General features: G+C 37.7%; 1 protein-coding gene across 9 annotated transcripts in view; it reads right to left on the bottom strand.

The window, feature by feature from the left end:
* TBL1XR1 (TBL1X receptor 1) overlaps positions 1–15,312 on the bottom strand; it is a 150,217-nt gene that overhangs the window by 84,210 nt on the left and 50,695 nt on the right. For 2 of the 9 annotated variants that reach the window (XM_045850943.1, XM_045850941.1), the window contains exon 2: positions 12,847–12,952. The exons of the other annotated variants lie outside the window; for them this stretch is intronic. The gene's annotated coding sequence lies outside the window, so the exon portion shown is untranslated. The remainder of the gene's footprint in view (positions 1–12,846; positions 12,953–15,312) is intronic. 9 annotated transcript variants of the gene reach the window in all.

The following is a 15,312-nucleotide window of genomic DNA, read 5'->3' on the forward strand; positions in this document are numbered from 1 at the left end:
TAAATATTGGCTGAACTTTTTTCAATACCTTCAACTGTAAACTCTTAGAAAAAAATAAGAGTATCTTTATAACTTGTAGATTCTAGCAAACCTAAAGCAAAATTCTGGATTCCAATGAGCACTACATAAGTCCAACAGAGGGGCGATTTGTGAAGGCAGAGGAGTGGCAACAAAATCTTACCTCTTCCTTACAACAGGGGAAACAACCCGGAAAGTGTCTTTCCCATTAAGAGGATGAAAATCTGTTGTGATTGTTCACTGGGCTCTCAAGCTCAAGTCCAGCTTAATCAATCAGATGAAAAGTACTACTACTTTGATGAGTCAAACTCAACTAGGAGGAACTCACAAAAATCTAAGTACGCCACACCTGTAACTTGTTTACTCAGAAGGATATAGGACAGGAAGGCTATCAGGGTAATTAGTAACTGGCCAGACAGGTCAGCAGAACATGCAATCCAGGAGTCTTTGCACATCTCCCTCCTACTACCACCATATGATCACTTAGGTATAAGGGGGCAAGAACTCACAGAGGGTGCAAAAGCTACCTTGGCCTAGAAACCCCAAGCTCCACAGAGGAACTAATATCATCTCATAAGAGTGTCATGGGCATAGCTTCCAAGGAACCCAAAGCATCAAGGAACATGCCCACTTATAAGACAGCAGCAAACCTTCCCACCAGGTATTCACTCCTACTCCAGATGCAGTTCATGCCCCATGTTGGCTGATAATATGAAAGACAGCTAAAATTTAAATCAAGGTCATTTAACTATATAAGGGGGAAACGTTTGCTGAACCCTTTCCTCAAAATACCCCTGGGTCCTCATTCCCATCTGCTGCAAAGATGCCAGAGTCCTGGGCCTATAACTTTGGCTTCTGGTTCATCTCCTATAAGAAATAACTGGGTATGACTAGATTGACCTCTGATATCCTTTGAAGTCTTTTAGAAAATAAAAAACAGGTTAACAAAAACATAGGCACTCAAAAGAAAGAAAATATCTCCTGATTTCTGAGAAATAAGGCAACATAGACAAAACCAAACTAAGCAGCATAGAAAACCTGTTTTGATGATCAAAAAGTTGAAGTTTAAAAAGAAGACTGTCTAGTCATAAAGAAATTGAGTCCCAGAGGTTAGATACTCTTACCAGAAGTAATAACTATTCAACTCCGCATTGCTTGTACACTTGGTATCATTTAGATCTCACAATAAGCATGTACAGTAGGTATTTATAGTCTCTGTTTCAAAACAAGTTAACTGAGGCTCAAAGAAGTTCCTAGAGCAAAATCAACACCTGATAAAAGGCAGAAAGCAGCCATCGGATGCCATGTTAAATTCTTAACCACTCTCATCCTCAAGATCTTCTGAGTTTCTCTTCAAAGCCTCTGTTTTCACCAAGTGTTTTCTTATTCCAACGTGGTAAATAGTATTTAAAGCAAGTATCACTTTACTTGGGAGGAAGAGATTTTTATCTATATTCTCTTACTGCAACAAGTTAAGATGGAGTCAATACAAGGACTGTGGGCAACTCCAGAGGACAGTGTAAATCTACCAACCAATAAGTGCTATTTTTGCTACCCACCCCCACCAGCTTCCAAATATCCTTTGCCCTAGAGTATTTCATATAACTATTTCTTGAAATACTGTGCAGATTTAACTGTTTTTAACAAAAGATATACACAGAAAAAAGGAACTTCATCTGATGGGAGTAAGGCTGAATTTATTAATTTAAATAATCATTATTCATAAGAAAACCTGAAATTTTAAAATGCATAAATCATCTTACTTTTGGAAGTTTACTAAGAAAAAAGTGTTGACCCTGGCTGGCATAGCTCAGTGGATTGAGTGTGGGCTGCAAACCAAAGTGTCGCAGGTTCGATTCCCAGCCAGGGTACATGCCTGGGTTGCAGGCCATAACCCCCAGCAACCGCACATTGATGTTTCTCTCTTTCTCCCTCCCTTCCCTCTCTAAAAAATAAATTAAAAAATAAAATAAAACAAAATCTTTAAAAAAAAAAAGAAAGAAAAAAGTGTTGGAAGACACAAAATCACAACAGCCATTCTGGAGCAAATATTGTGCTACAAATGGCTTAATTAATATTCACTACCCAAGTCAAAAGCCTGAGAATCATCCCTGACTCTTCCCTCTGTCTCCTTTGTCACCCATATCCACCACTAAATTCTGTCAATTCTTCTTCCTAAAGGCCTGTTGAATCCTCTTGTCCATACTCCTCAATCTCCTTCCCCCCAATTTTGATGAAGTCCAAAGCCCGTATTACTTGCAATAGCCATACATCCCAAAATTGATTATCTGAAAATTCAGCATTTTTAAATTTTGAAGTGAGAGAGGCAATGGTGGGTTTCTTTGTTGGGTCACTGCTTAGTTCTTCATTTACATGCGAACAGAAATCCCAATTCTGTTCAAAGCAACATGCCAGATAAATACTCTTTTTTTCCAGCCCTTGTTTCAGACAGAGGCCACCCTAGGAAAGAAGACAGTGGAGAAGAGGGGGCTTTTGCTTTCCTGAGAAGAGAAGACAGGCGCAGCACTTCCTCCTGTGAAGCGGGACGCTCCTGCAGCAGCGGTGTTCAACTGAGGCAGCAGTAAGCCTGATGGAATGCCCCACACTAAGGAACATAGAATCAAACAACAGCCACTTCCTGCCTCTGTTTATCTGATTTCTTTAAGAGTGGTCTCTTGTAACTTGAAGCCCAATGGACACCACTTTCCCTCTAGGAGTTCAGAACAGGCCTCTCCAAGAACTGCAGTTTCAGAATGTGGATTACTTTGAGCTGAAGGCAATCAAGACCCCAGGCCTCAGTAGAAAGTTTTACCCCTCCCTTGAAGAATTTCAATTAGAGGTCTTACCCATACCTATATGGCAGGATACACTATTAATTACTGATCATCTGCTCTTCCTATGTCTTGCAATGAATGACCTTCCTCCCCTCTCAAGCCCCAAGATACCTCACCTCATTCCGTAGTTCAGAATGCCAATATACCTCATTTTTACTTTCTGTCTTTGAACCGCTCATGTATGTGGGGTTCCCGTGCACATGTATGAAATGAAATTTAGTTATTCTGTCTAGTTAACCTGTCTCATGTAGATTTGTTAGACCACCATTAAGAACCTTGAAGGTAGAGAAAAGTTTTTCCCTTTCCCATAACCCCTTACAAGTCCCCAAAGCACTTCAAACTTACTGCATATAAAAACTTAATTCATCTCCCACTCAAAACTTGTTCTTCTTCTTATACTGATTGTCCACCTACGTGTATCGCTCCATTCTCCCACTCAACCAAGCTACAAATAATGGCTCTTTCTCCTCCTTCATTTCCTATAGCTATAGGAAATCAATCACCAAAATCCATTACATTCTGTCTCTAGGGTGCTACCTCACTATGCTGTGTCCTCCAACCCCCTCCCCCCCAATACCTTCATGACTTTGGATATGCTGTAAATCCTCTAGCTAAATTGCAGGTCATCTACATCCTACCTTAAGCTCTGTCACCACTGCAGACATTTGTTGTATATGCCTGTCCCCCTTCAATAAAAGGTATTTATCTTGATAGATTCCTTATTCAGCTTTATAATACCAGGTGTCTAGAACAAAACATGGCAAAATCTATCCCTCTCACAAAAAGGCTAGTGGTTAAAATACAGACCTTATCCACACAGGTATCATAAAAATCCATGAGAAAACTGTTGGGTTGCTTTTCACTCCCTCATAAAATCAATTTCAGGACGAACAATGACGAATGCAAACCATATCTGAAATTCAGAATACTGAAAGTGTACTTTTGTTCAAAAGGTAAATAAAAAGAACTAAGAGAAATTATTTAACAACCATGCTTATCTCTGAAATTCCATATGACCCCCAAACCCCTTCGCATAACTATCACATCTTGGTAAAACTTTTCTTTTTGTTAAAACATTTTAAAAGCATTTTAACACAGTGCTACTCTGTTACAAACAAAGGTGCAAATTTTAAAATGGTAATGGTTGCTTTTAAAAGGCATTTCCTTAGCTTTGCTCTTTTAGGGTATGTGGTTTGATTCTGATTCTATTGATGACCTTGGGCCAGAATAGAAGAACCGGGAAGGATGGCAAAGACCTGCATAAAAAAGAAGTATGAACAGCCTGCACTGAGAAAGATTTGAGAAATATCTCTATTTTTGGTATTTTCCTTCATTGTTCTAGACAAGAACTAAACAGACTATTCCTAAAACTCAGACAACTTACAGGCAGAGACTCCTTTTCTCATCAGTTTCTGACCCCAAGATCCTGGGAAGAAAGAAAAATTTGCCCTGCTGGGACCCTAAGACTGAAAGAAATAAAATGTGAAACAATATGGATGTCCCATACACATTTACTATCAGGAAGCTGTGCATTTTCAAACCTTACCGGTTCACTGGTAGCAACTGTGAAATGATATCCTTATCTCATACCTATCACTTTTTATTTCTTGCTTTCCCTTCTCCTAAAACTGAATAATTCATGCCCTTATTCTCCTCTAACCACATCAAATTCCTCACTTGTTCCCACAGGCATCTCATAATCCTAGCAGGCCATTTCATTGGTAAACCTTACAAAATGCAATGGCCAGAAACAAATGTCCAGTTCTTTACAACTGTTCAATTATATTAGTTCAGTCACTTATTAATTGCCTTCCATACAGTTTCATTCATTCTTTACCAGCAACTACACAGAACTAGAATAGAACTTCAAGAATACTGAGAGACTCTACCACGTACTGAGTCTATAACATTAGGCTGGTTATTCCAAACCTGTTTCCTCATCTGTAAAGTGAGGATATTAACGCTATCTACCCAGAGGGGATGTTGTTAGGGGAGCTAAGTGATACTGTAAGCATGGAACAGCAACTGAGGTTTAAAAAGCAACCATGGCAGCCGTTGCTATTTTACTGGATTTCCTGTGTGACGGGACACTGAGCTGACTTTTAATGGAACCACAGATGTGATACACTGTTAATATACCCAACCTCAATGTCTAGAATATTTTACTCTGTGTTTTCATGAATGTTTTTATTTTATAAAAACAAAAATGCAACTTTGTTTTTAAACAGACTACTATTAGCATTCTGAAAATAAGGTATCATTCCTAGATTAAATAGGGGATACAAAATAAGAGAAAAAAAGAGGATTACTGGAGAGGGAAGCAAGAGTGATTCAAAGATTTTTAGCCCCTGAGAAATAATACTCATTTTTAATTAACATTACAACCAATCTATATTGGGTATCGGATTAATCAAATTCCCATGTTTTAAAGAAATATCAGTCTACTATTACTATTCCTATTCCCTGGCTAAAACAGCAACACTGAATTCCAGAGAAGGATTTCCTTTCAGTGATAGCAAATAATGGGTAAATTTAATAAGGCTTCATTAAGCCTTCTCCATAATTATACAGTATTTTAAAACAGTATCTTTGTTTTGGTTTTGAATGTCATGTAGATTACTGAATTATTTGTGTAGTCTAAATTATTTTCCTTCTAAATAGTAGATCAAAATAATTTTAAAGTAGTGATGTGAAGTAACTCACAGTCTCGGGAACTTCCCTACCGACTGTGTAAACTCTCCATTCTCCCTGATGTTTGCTACCTTGGACAACTTAATATGCTCTATAAATTCTATTATCATGAACCTTCTCTGGTGTCCTAACAAGATGTTAGCAATGTGATTCAGTCTAACTTCAAATGCCACTAGCACAGTGACTAATTTTCAAATTTGAAAGCAAGTCAGTAAATCCCACTTGGAGCTTTAATAAATTCCGCTTTATTTCCATGTCACTGATTAGAAAATACAAAAAGTAAAACTGAAGATTTCATTCCAAGGGCAGAGAAGCAATACTGAAGAACAGAATGGGTTCAGCATAAGATGAGTTTATACGGAGAACCACTCAACTCTGACCCCATCAATTTGCCAATTTTCACACTGTGAAAGGTAGTGAGCTGTTAGCAACCAAGACTCTAGGGCCAATGGTTATACATCTCTGAAAAGTATATAAATTTTAACTTCTTTCTTTCCCATCCTTGTCCCATTTTGTCCACTGTTCTTACCCAGAGATTCAGAACACAGTTGTAGAATATTCAAGCCATGACTACTGTTAAGCCACATTCTAAGAAACTGGCTGCATTCCAAGACAATATAGAAGTTTTCTTTTTTCAAGAGCACTTCATTCATTTACTCATTCACTCACTCATCCACAGCCTATTTAAGAAACATGGACTTTTAGACTGTAAAGAGGGAAGGAATGGTCTAGTTATAACCACATTACTCATGCAAAAACTTCTGGAACTGTTTCAAGCTCCAAGACCCCAGGAAATTATCTTAATGGAGAATGACTTGGCAGAGGCTGGTTTCTCCTTGAAGCCCAACTCCACTTAGACATTATTCCTAGACTGAGATTAAATCTACAAGGAGAACACAGGGAATACCAGACTTTCATTCCAAGTATATCTAGAGTCACCCTATTGGCTAATTTGATCCATTTGTTGCCGTGTGTGTGTGTGTGTGTGTGTGCGCACACACACACACTCACAGTTCCTGGCACAGAGCTGCTAAAAACCCTTGTAATTTCCTAACAATAAGAGCACTGGGAATATCTTTCATTCTAATATTTGATCTTTGACCCTGTTTTCTGAAAAGATCTTCAACTCCTTGGAATTTGCAGGGTGGTAGGCAAGTGTCTTTTGTTCAGGTGTGGCAACTCTTGGTGGTCTCCTGGATAACTTCCAGGAGAGTGAGGTGGGGGCTGGTCACTAAAGACCAAGCCATGATTAGAAGCTTGGAATTTTCCACTCAACCACCACCCTCTCATCTCCAGGGAAGGGGAGAAGGACTGGAGACTGGGCTGAGAACTGACCATGCCTACATACCGAAGCCTCCATTAAAATTCCGTTAAGTCTGGAAGTTCAGAGAGCTTCTGGATAACTAAATACATGGAGGTACTGAGACAATGACTCACCCAGCTAGGGCATGAAGGCTTTGCACCTTCACACCCTCCCTTCCCCCACACTCTGCCCTACACATCTCTTCTACCTGGATGTTCATCTGTATCCCTTGTCTTATCCTTTCGTAAACTGGTAAGTGGTTCCCTGAGTTCTGTGAGCCATTCTACCAAATTATCAAACCCGAGGAGGGAATCATGGGAACTCTAATTTATTATAGCCAGTCACTCGAAGCAACAACCTAATACTTGCAATTGGCATCCGAAGTGAGGGCAGCCTTGTGGAACAGACCCTGTAACTTGGAGAATCAGATGCTAACTCCAAGCAGATAGAACTCCAAGCAGATAGTGTTATGAATAGAAATAAACTGACTTGTAGGACACCCAGATGGTGTTGCAAAGACTTAACTCATGTGGGGAAAAAACTATCATAAATTTGGTGATCAGAAGTACTTTGTGTGTGAGCAAAGGAAAACACAAGAATGCTTTTTTTCCAACAGTTACTAACATTTCTCCTGCACAATAAACTTCTTATCACATTCCCGTGTTTTCTTTATGTCAGTCTACAACAATATTCTTCCCCAGGGCATTATTCAAAGAACATATATCTCACTAAGACATTACCAGAGGCATTTTATTTAAGTTGAAGGAAGACACTAAATTGTGTCTTAAGCTAAAAGATCAAGGAAGACGTAAACATATAATGGTTAACCACCAAAAGAACCAAAGCATGACTTAAGATTGTTGTAGTGCTATGCTGAGAGTAGAGCGAGTAAAGCAACCCCATTTTTTTTCATTTTATTATATGCATTCATTGCATCCATGCATATTAAAAAATGCTGAAATTTCTGATTCCCTAGGTCACCCAGGGCCAGGAAACAAATTTCCTTTATGATTGTAATTAACATTAACTATACGTGCCTTTTGCACTTCCCCTTCATGGAGTATCTTCAGTGATTTTAAAAGGTTTAATGTAAGTTTAGATAGAAATGTTTTAAGTATGAAATTTTACTACATGAGATTTAAATTTCAGATAGTCATTAGTATAAAATAAATTTTTAAACTGCTGACTTTATTCTGTTAAAGGATGCTGTGTCCTTTCCAATTAAAGGCTAAGAATCTAGCCATGGTATTTTTATCCAAAGGCATGACTAGGTTTCTAGACAAAGTATGACTTGTCATACCCTTTCACTGATCAAAGCAAAGCTCAAAAACAAATGGGGAATGAGAAAGGGAGTAAAAAAAACTTTAAATGAATCTGTTTGTGAATTCTTTCATTAGGCTAATTGCGTGTTCTGTGGTGAAACACCACATTACCGTGTACTGAGTGCCTACTATACAGGCTGGGCAGCATTTCAGATATCAAGGGACAGAGCAGGAAAAAACTTCTTGAAGTTCAATTCCAGTGGGGGAGGACACACAAAATGAGTACATTGTCACATATGGGTTCTGGATTTTTAAGCCTACCTTTTATAAAATCAAGAGATACTTACACTTTATCACTGTAACCATTCAGATTCACTGACTGCATACACCAGAAAGCAATTCCAGAAAATGGGGTTTACTGAAAGCATTAACTCAGAAAAACCTGGCTAGTCAGGTTCTGAAAGAAAGCAAACACAGAAGTTGTATGGATCAAGAATACCCCTGCCTACCAAATTAAGTTTGTTCCTGGAACCTGTTTCAACAACTTGTGGTCAAATACAGTCCCACCTCTCTTATTTCTCCAATGAACAGCTGGATTCATATTAATCAGGACTTCCACTAATTTTATTTATAGATAGGTAAGTAAGTAGATATGAATGGCAGAAGGAAGATTATAAACCCTGAGGCAGAGTAATCTACAAAGAACAGTTACTCATACAGTTTTCTTCACTGCCACATGATAGGGTTGTTCAAGTTTGCTCTGAATAAACAATAGTCATTGACTGCATTGTGATAAGCAGCAGGTCTAGACCCCAGCTACAAATTTTGTGGACTGTTTTAGTTTATATTTGCACAACCATTTATTGTTCCTCCAAGATCAGCTGCCACACTCGAGTGGCTGGGTCTGCAGAAGTCGCAGAATCAACTGGCACACAGAAACATTCTAAAGAATTCTAAAGCCTCTACATTCCATATGTGGCCTGTATTTTAACTTAACCCATTTTTAAAATTTTTCTTAATTATTCAATTACAGCCCACATTCAATATATTAGTTGCAGTCGTATTGCATAGTGGTTAGACACATAACTTACAGAGTGACTCCCTGATAATAAGTCTAGTACCCATCTCACAACAGCTCAACTCCTTCCTGCCAAAAGCCTTCACTACTCCGACCAATCAGTGATGTTTCTCCTCTCTAAAGAACACCAGTAATATACCAGTCATTTCACACTGCTGGAAAATACAATCCTGGCAGGTTAAATACCTCACTCAAAAATCATACAACTAGCCAATGGCAAAGGCTGGACTATAATCCTGACCATCATTTCAATCCCCAAGGTTATTTGTTCTTCCAATCTCCTCTAAAATTTCCTATACTGATCTGACCACAACCCCCCTTCACATTTAAAAATTTCCCACAGACTATGAACACCGAAATATTTTATCCGGTCAACCTATCCTTCCCATCACAGGTCAAGTGCAATCTTATCCAATCAAATTTCTTTTTGACAGTTCTAACTCATATTGATTTTCCTCTTTTCCAGATTTACTCCATTTTAATCAAAATCACACAGTGTAGTGTCTTTTTACTCTGCATATATTATTTCAATCCCCCAAACAACTTGAAAAGAATATGTGTATTTCCCCTATTTTATGAATGATCCTAGATATTAATTTGCTTATGGTTACACAATCATTCCAGTAGCGGTGCCAGAAAGGGCTGCATTTTAAAACTATGTCACTATCTCCCAAGTCCACGCTGTTTAAATACAGTATACTATAATTTCTTCCTTCTCAACACACACACACAGAAAACTATGTGGAGATTACAGGAAAGCAATTCTTTATAACTAGAATTCAGGACTCATTCTTGACTCTTGGTTCAGAATTCTTTCAATTATAACCTACAGACTTTTCCTGTTACAGTAGTCCATCCTTTTCATCCCTTTAAAAACAAAGTTAACATAATTTGAATCTGTCCTGAGGAAACAAACCCAAACTGAGAAACTTTCTTTAAAACTGTCGATGTGAATGTTATAAAACACAAAGGAAGGCTAAGAAACTGTGCCAGAATATTCATGCATGACTGAATCCCATAGTAGGGCAAAACAATTGCTAGCAATGTCATCAGGAGAACTGGCAAAAGTTCAAATATAGGATATATTAAATAATAGTGTTGTATCAGTATTGTGACAATGCAGAATACAGTGGTGCCTCAGTACTCATCGTTAATTCATCTGACAAGTGCCGAGAAGGGGATGATTGATAAAGCATTTTCTCTTGCGAGTGGCGGCGTGACTCACAAGTTCCAGCAAGTGCGATGAGTGGCGAGCCAGCACCAAATGCTGAAACATTTTTTCTCCTCAAAATGTAACGAGTGCCAGATTTGACAAATTCTGAAACCAACAAGTACCGAGGTACCACCGTATACCTACATTTGATCACTACACTTAGGTTAGGTAACAGAATGTCCTCGTTCTTGAGAGATACAAGTACTGGGTTGGCCAAAAAGTTCATTTAGTTTTTTCCATAAGATGGCTCTAGTAGAGCTTAGTTTTCTTTAACTTCATTTGAAACAATTTTGTTAGATTGTATTGTGACAGCTGTCATATCAGTGTGCATTTAAAAAAAACTGTTGACTTTTTGTGTAGCCATTTTAAAATTGAACATGGAAGAAAATAGGCAACATTTCTGGCATATTATGATTATTTCAAGGAAAGTAAAAACGCAACTGAAATGCAAAAAAAGATTTGTGCAGCGCTTAGAGGAGGTCCTGTGACTGATTGAGCATATCTGAAGTGGCTTTTGAAGTTTTGTGCTGGAGATTTCTCGCTGGGCAATGCTCCATGGTCGGGCATACCAGTTGAAATTGAAGCAATCAAATGAGACATTAACTGAGAACAATCAACCTTCAACCATGCAGGAGACAGCTTACATACTGAAAACATGCAAATCAATAAAGTTATTGGTAAAAATGAAAAATGTGTCTTTTATTTTATGGAGAAAACCATATGGACTTCTTGGCCAACCCAATATTTAGAGGTAAAGGATACTGATGTGCACAATTTATTCTCAAATGGCTCAGCTACAATAATGACAAGATAAAAGATAATAGTGATAAAAGAGAGGTTAATACTAATGTAAAGCAAATGTGCAAAAAATGCTAAAAATTGGTGAATCTATGTAAAAGGTATGTGAGAGTTCAAATTTACAGAAAAAAACTGAAAAAATATATTGTTGAAAGAGGAATGGATAGGCATATAGATCAGAAAGTGCCAGACAGTAAATATTTAAGCTTTGAAGGCCATTAAAATCCCTGCCACAACTACTCAGTATTCGGTGTTGCTACTGTGGCACAAAGACAGCTGACAGACAATAATATAAACCAACGGACCAGATATGTTCCGATAAAACTTTATGTACAAAAGGCAGGCCCTAGTTTGCCGACCCATGGTGCTACCATGCTTGTTGGCAGTGTATTGATAACCACACTGGGAACATGAAATATTTCTATTATTCTTTACATACTTTGAAATTTTTCATGAAGTTTAAAAGTAAAACCTTTCACTGGGAAATCTTCCTGTATGTCACTTTTCCCTTCCAGAAAATATCCCAATTTGACTTTACACATCGTTCTTAGTCCAATTATTATCCTCCCTTCCAAACAATGTGCAATTTTTTTCAACAAGACTCAATTTACTTAGCTAGCATGCTACATGCATTAACTTTCTCTTTAAACTCCCTGAGGAAAAGGGTCTTATCTGGGGATGTGAATAAATTTGGTGGACTAACATTATGATGTAGCAAATTTCATCATTGGCTCTGAACTCAAGTCTGTCTTGGGCACATGGGAAATGAAACTTTCCCAACTCCACTGAGCCTGTTTGTTGTGAGGTAAAAAGAAGACAAGCCAGCTTTTTTACTGTATCATGCTTTTAGATTTTACAAGGTTTTCCTTAACTAAAGAAGTAAAATAAATCGACATAGTAACTAATTTAAGAACCACAGATTACTGGAAACCTAGAATAAGATAAGGCTTAAGGGCATTACAATACAAGAAGAACCCTCATCCCCATCCCACAGATGAAGAAATGAGGGTAATTCTAACATTCCAATTAATATGAAGACAAAACCATAACATGCATTAAAAAACACTATAGTATTAGTAAGAAAGTTTTATTCTTTTAGAACCTATAACTATAGTGTATCTGTCCATGTTGACAGGTTCACCAAAAGTCCGCTTCTAACAACTGTCAAATTTAGTTATTCCACACTATTGTGTCTACTAAGTAAAATACATTCTCTTAGGTACTCTGGGGTATACAACAATTCAAGTATTTCCTCCTCCTCTGAAGTAAGATATATAAAGACAGGTAACTGCTATATAAGACAAATGTGAACACTATAAGCCTGTGTCAAAGCATCTAGGAATGCAGGTAAGACTATTACTCCAGGTTGGGGTAATACAAGTGAGATGATAAAACAATGACAACAACAGGTACCCTGAAAAGTGCAAACTACTGCCCCAAAGCCCTTACTATTGTTAGGAGATCTGCCTCTACACAGGTGTCCATATTGTCTCCACACTGTCTAATTTGAACTCTTGTATACTTAAAGACAAGATCTCTTAAAGACAAGACCTGAAATATTAGGATCTAAAATACAGCAACCTCACCAACAGTGAAGTCACATTACTGGAAATTCAGTTTCGCTGAGCTAGCTTTCACGCAGCTATTACCGTCAAGTTTGAGAAAAAGCAGAGCTCTTGGATCAATGACTTCTGGCTGGCACAGCTAAATTGGGCAGTTGCAAAGAACAACAGGTTCTTTAAATAGTGGTAATAGCTGCAAAACAAAGCACAGGTTATCATCTTATGTGCAGAAAGGACTGATGGTCATATATCTTTCTTTTCCAGCTTATTCACAAATACCAAAAAATTACTGTTAACAATGTCTTGTCTTCCAATTCCAGTAGCATTTATATACAGTACAGACAATTCTAATCAAATGAACCCCTCTCTAAATTTAAAGAATAGGGCCAAGCCAAGTGAGCCCTAGGAAAACATACTACCATGCAGTATTTCCCCACATTCCATCCTGCACTGCACATACATGTCTTAATATCTGTGAGACAACTGTAAACTTTTAGGAAGTTCCGGTAGGGTCATGGATAAAAAAACCTGTGAAGAGTAGCAATCTTTACATGGTCCATTCAAAACCAGGCAAAAGGAAAGAATACCTTCATCATAAACTTTAATAATTTGTAATGTATAGTAACTTCAGGGAAAAACTCATACACATTAAAAACAACATTTTTACCTTTAGCACAAAGGAATACACATATTTTAAAAAATTAATTTAAGCCTTAAATAGTTTATAAAGACATCTTCACTTTGATTTGCACCAATTACCGATTGAGGCAATAACATCACAAAAAGAAAGCTTTTGTTTGAAGCCAACTGTTCTCAACAAGACCTAGGCTAAACTGAAAATGAGATTTTTAGAATACTCTTTTTTCTTAAAGATTTTATTTATTTATTTTTAGAGAAAGAGGAAGGGAGGGAGAAAATGAGGGAGAGAAACATCAACGTGTGGTCACCTCTCACACACCCCCTACTGGGAATCTGGCCTGCAACCCAGGCATGTGTCCTGACTAGGAATCGAACCTGTGACCCTTTGCTTCCAGGCCAGCACTCAGGCCATTCAGCCACACCAGCCAAGGCTTGAATAGTCTTAAAATGAGGAAAAGCCCCTAAAACTGAGCAAACAAGAGATATATGTATATTTAAAACCTGAAACATGCTAAGCTCAGAAGTTTTTCCCTACTCTATCTCACTTTAAAGAAATAGGAAATCAAATTATTTCTTTCACGTTCCCAAATCTACTTTGAGCAATATACTTTGAGAGCCTTATAAGCAAAACGTCCTCAAATTATTCTGTCTAAATGCTAGGGATTTAAATTTATTTGCCTCAATTCAGGTTTCTTCCAAACCTGAGAACGCGTAATTGTAAGGTACACCCTGCACAAAAGTACAAATATGCAGTGGTACATTTTCTCCTTTAAATAATATATTCTTTTGAAAACTTGTTTACAAAGTACATAATTTCCTGAATCAAGTAAGGGTAACTTTTAGGTTTTCCTGAAAGGATGACCATGAAATTTTATTTATACTATCACAATTTATATGTTCCTGAAATTTATGCAAGCATTCTTTAATCCACAATCTACAAAACACAGCCATGCGCAGATGTAATACTAGACTAATACTTCAATTTTTTAGTTTTCACCAAGTTTCACTTACTACAGTGCCTCATCCCCACTGCTGACTGTGTTCTCCAATGAAGTTAGAGAAGCCAAAAAGAAAAGAACTAACTCATGCAATGGGACCAGTTTTCAGGATAATACATAATAATGTTAGCTAAACAAAAACTTAAGTACTCCTCTCTTTTTTAAGATTTTATTTATTATTTTAAGACAGAGGGGTAGAGAGGGAGAGAAAAATCAATGTGTGGTTGCCATTCATGCACCCCCTGTTGGGGACCTGGCACACAACCCAGGAAAGTGCCCTGACTGGGAATAGAACCAGCAACCCTTTGGCACTCAATCCACTGAGCCACACCAGCAAGGGCAAAAACTGGAGTACTTCTATGACTTAATCCTTCAAGATAAGAACCTCCTACTTGCACTCATTTTCCGCTACTTGACAAAAGTCTGGAAAAGTATGAATCCTGAAGAGAAAACTCTTCACAAACATTAAAGCAAATTAGAATAGGAGAAAAGAAACCCTTCACTCCTTAGTTTTATGCAGAAACCCATTCTGTAATAACAAACCCATTCTTTTAATGACAAAATGATTCAACCTCTGCTTGAGCTCCTCCAATGATGAGTGTTTTCATGGGAGGGGAACCATTTCACTAAATTATTAGCTCTAATTGTTTCAGTTCTCTCTTTTCTAGGATTCAAATGTTAACTTCTACTTAGGGCCCCTAGAGCTACACAAAACAAACTTAACCTCTGTCCCAAATGAAAATCTTTAGATACTGCAATGACTTTCTCCCAGTCTTTCCCAACTATTCTATTTCCCATTTTAAAAATGTGTGATGTAACAATGACAAACTTGCTCCAGTTTGTGTTCTCCTGAAGATATTACTCCTGACATAGCTCACAGTGCTTTATTCACAGCCATTATTATTAAATACTCAAT

This window comes from Phyllostomus hastatus, unplaced genomic scaffold (genome assembly GCF_019186645.2).
Source record: "Phyllostomus hastatus isolate PE091 unplaced genomic scaffold, TTU_PhHast_1.1 phas_contig_86, whole genome shotgun sequence".
NCBI lineage: Eukaryota > Metazoa > Chordata > Mammalia > Chiroptera > Phyllostomidae > Phyllostomus > Phyllostomus hastatus.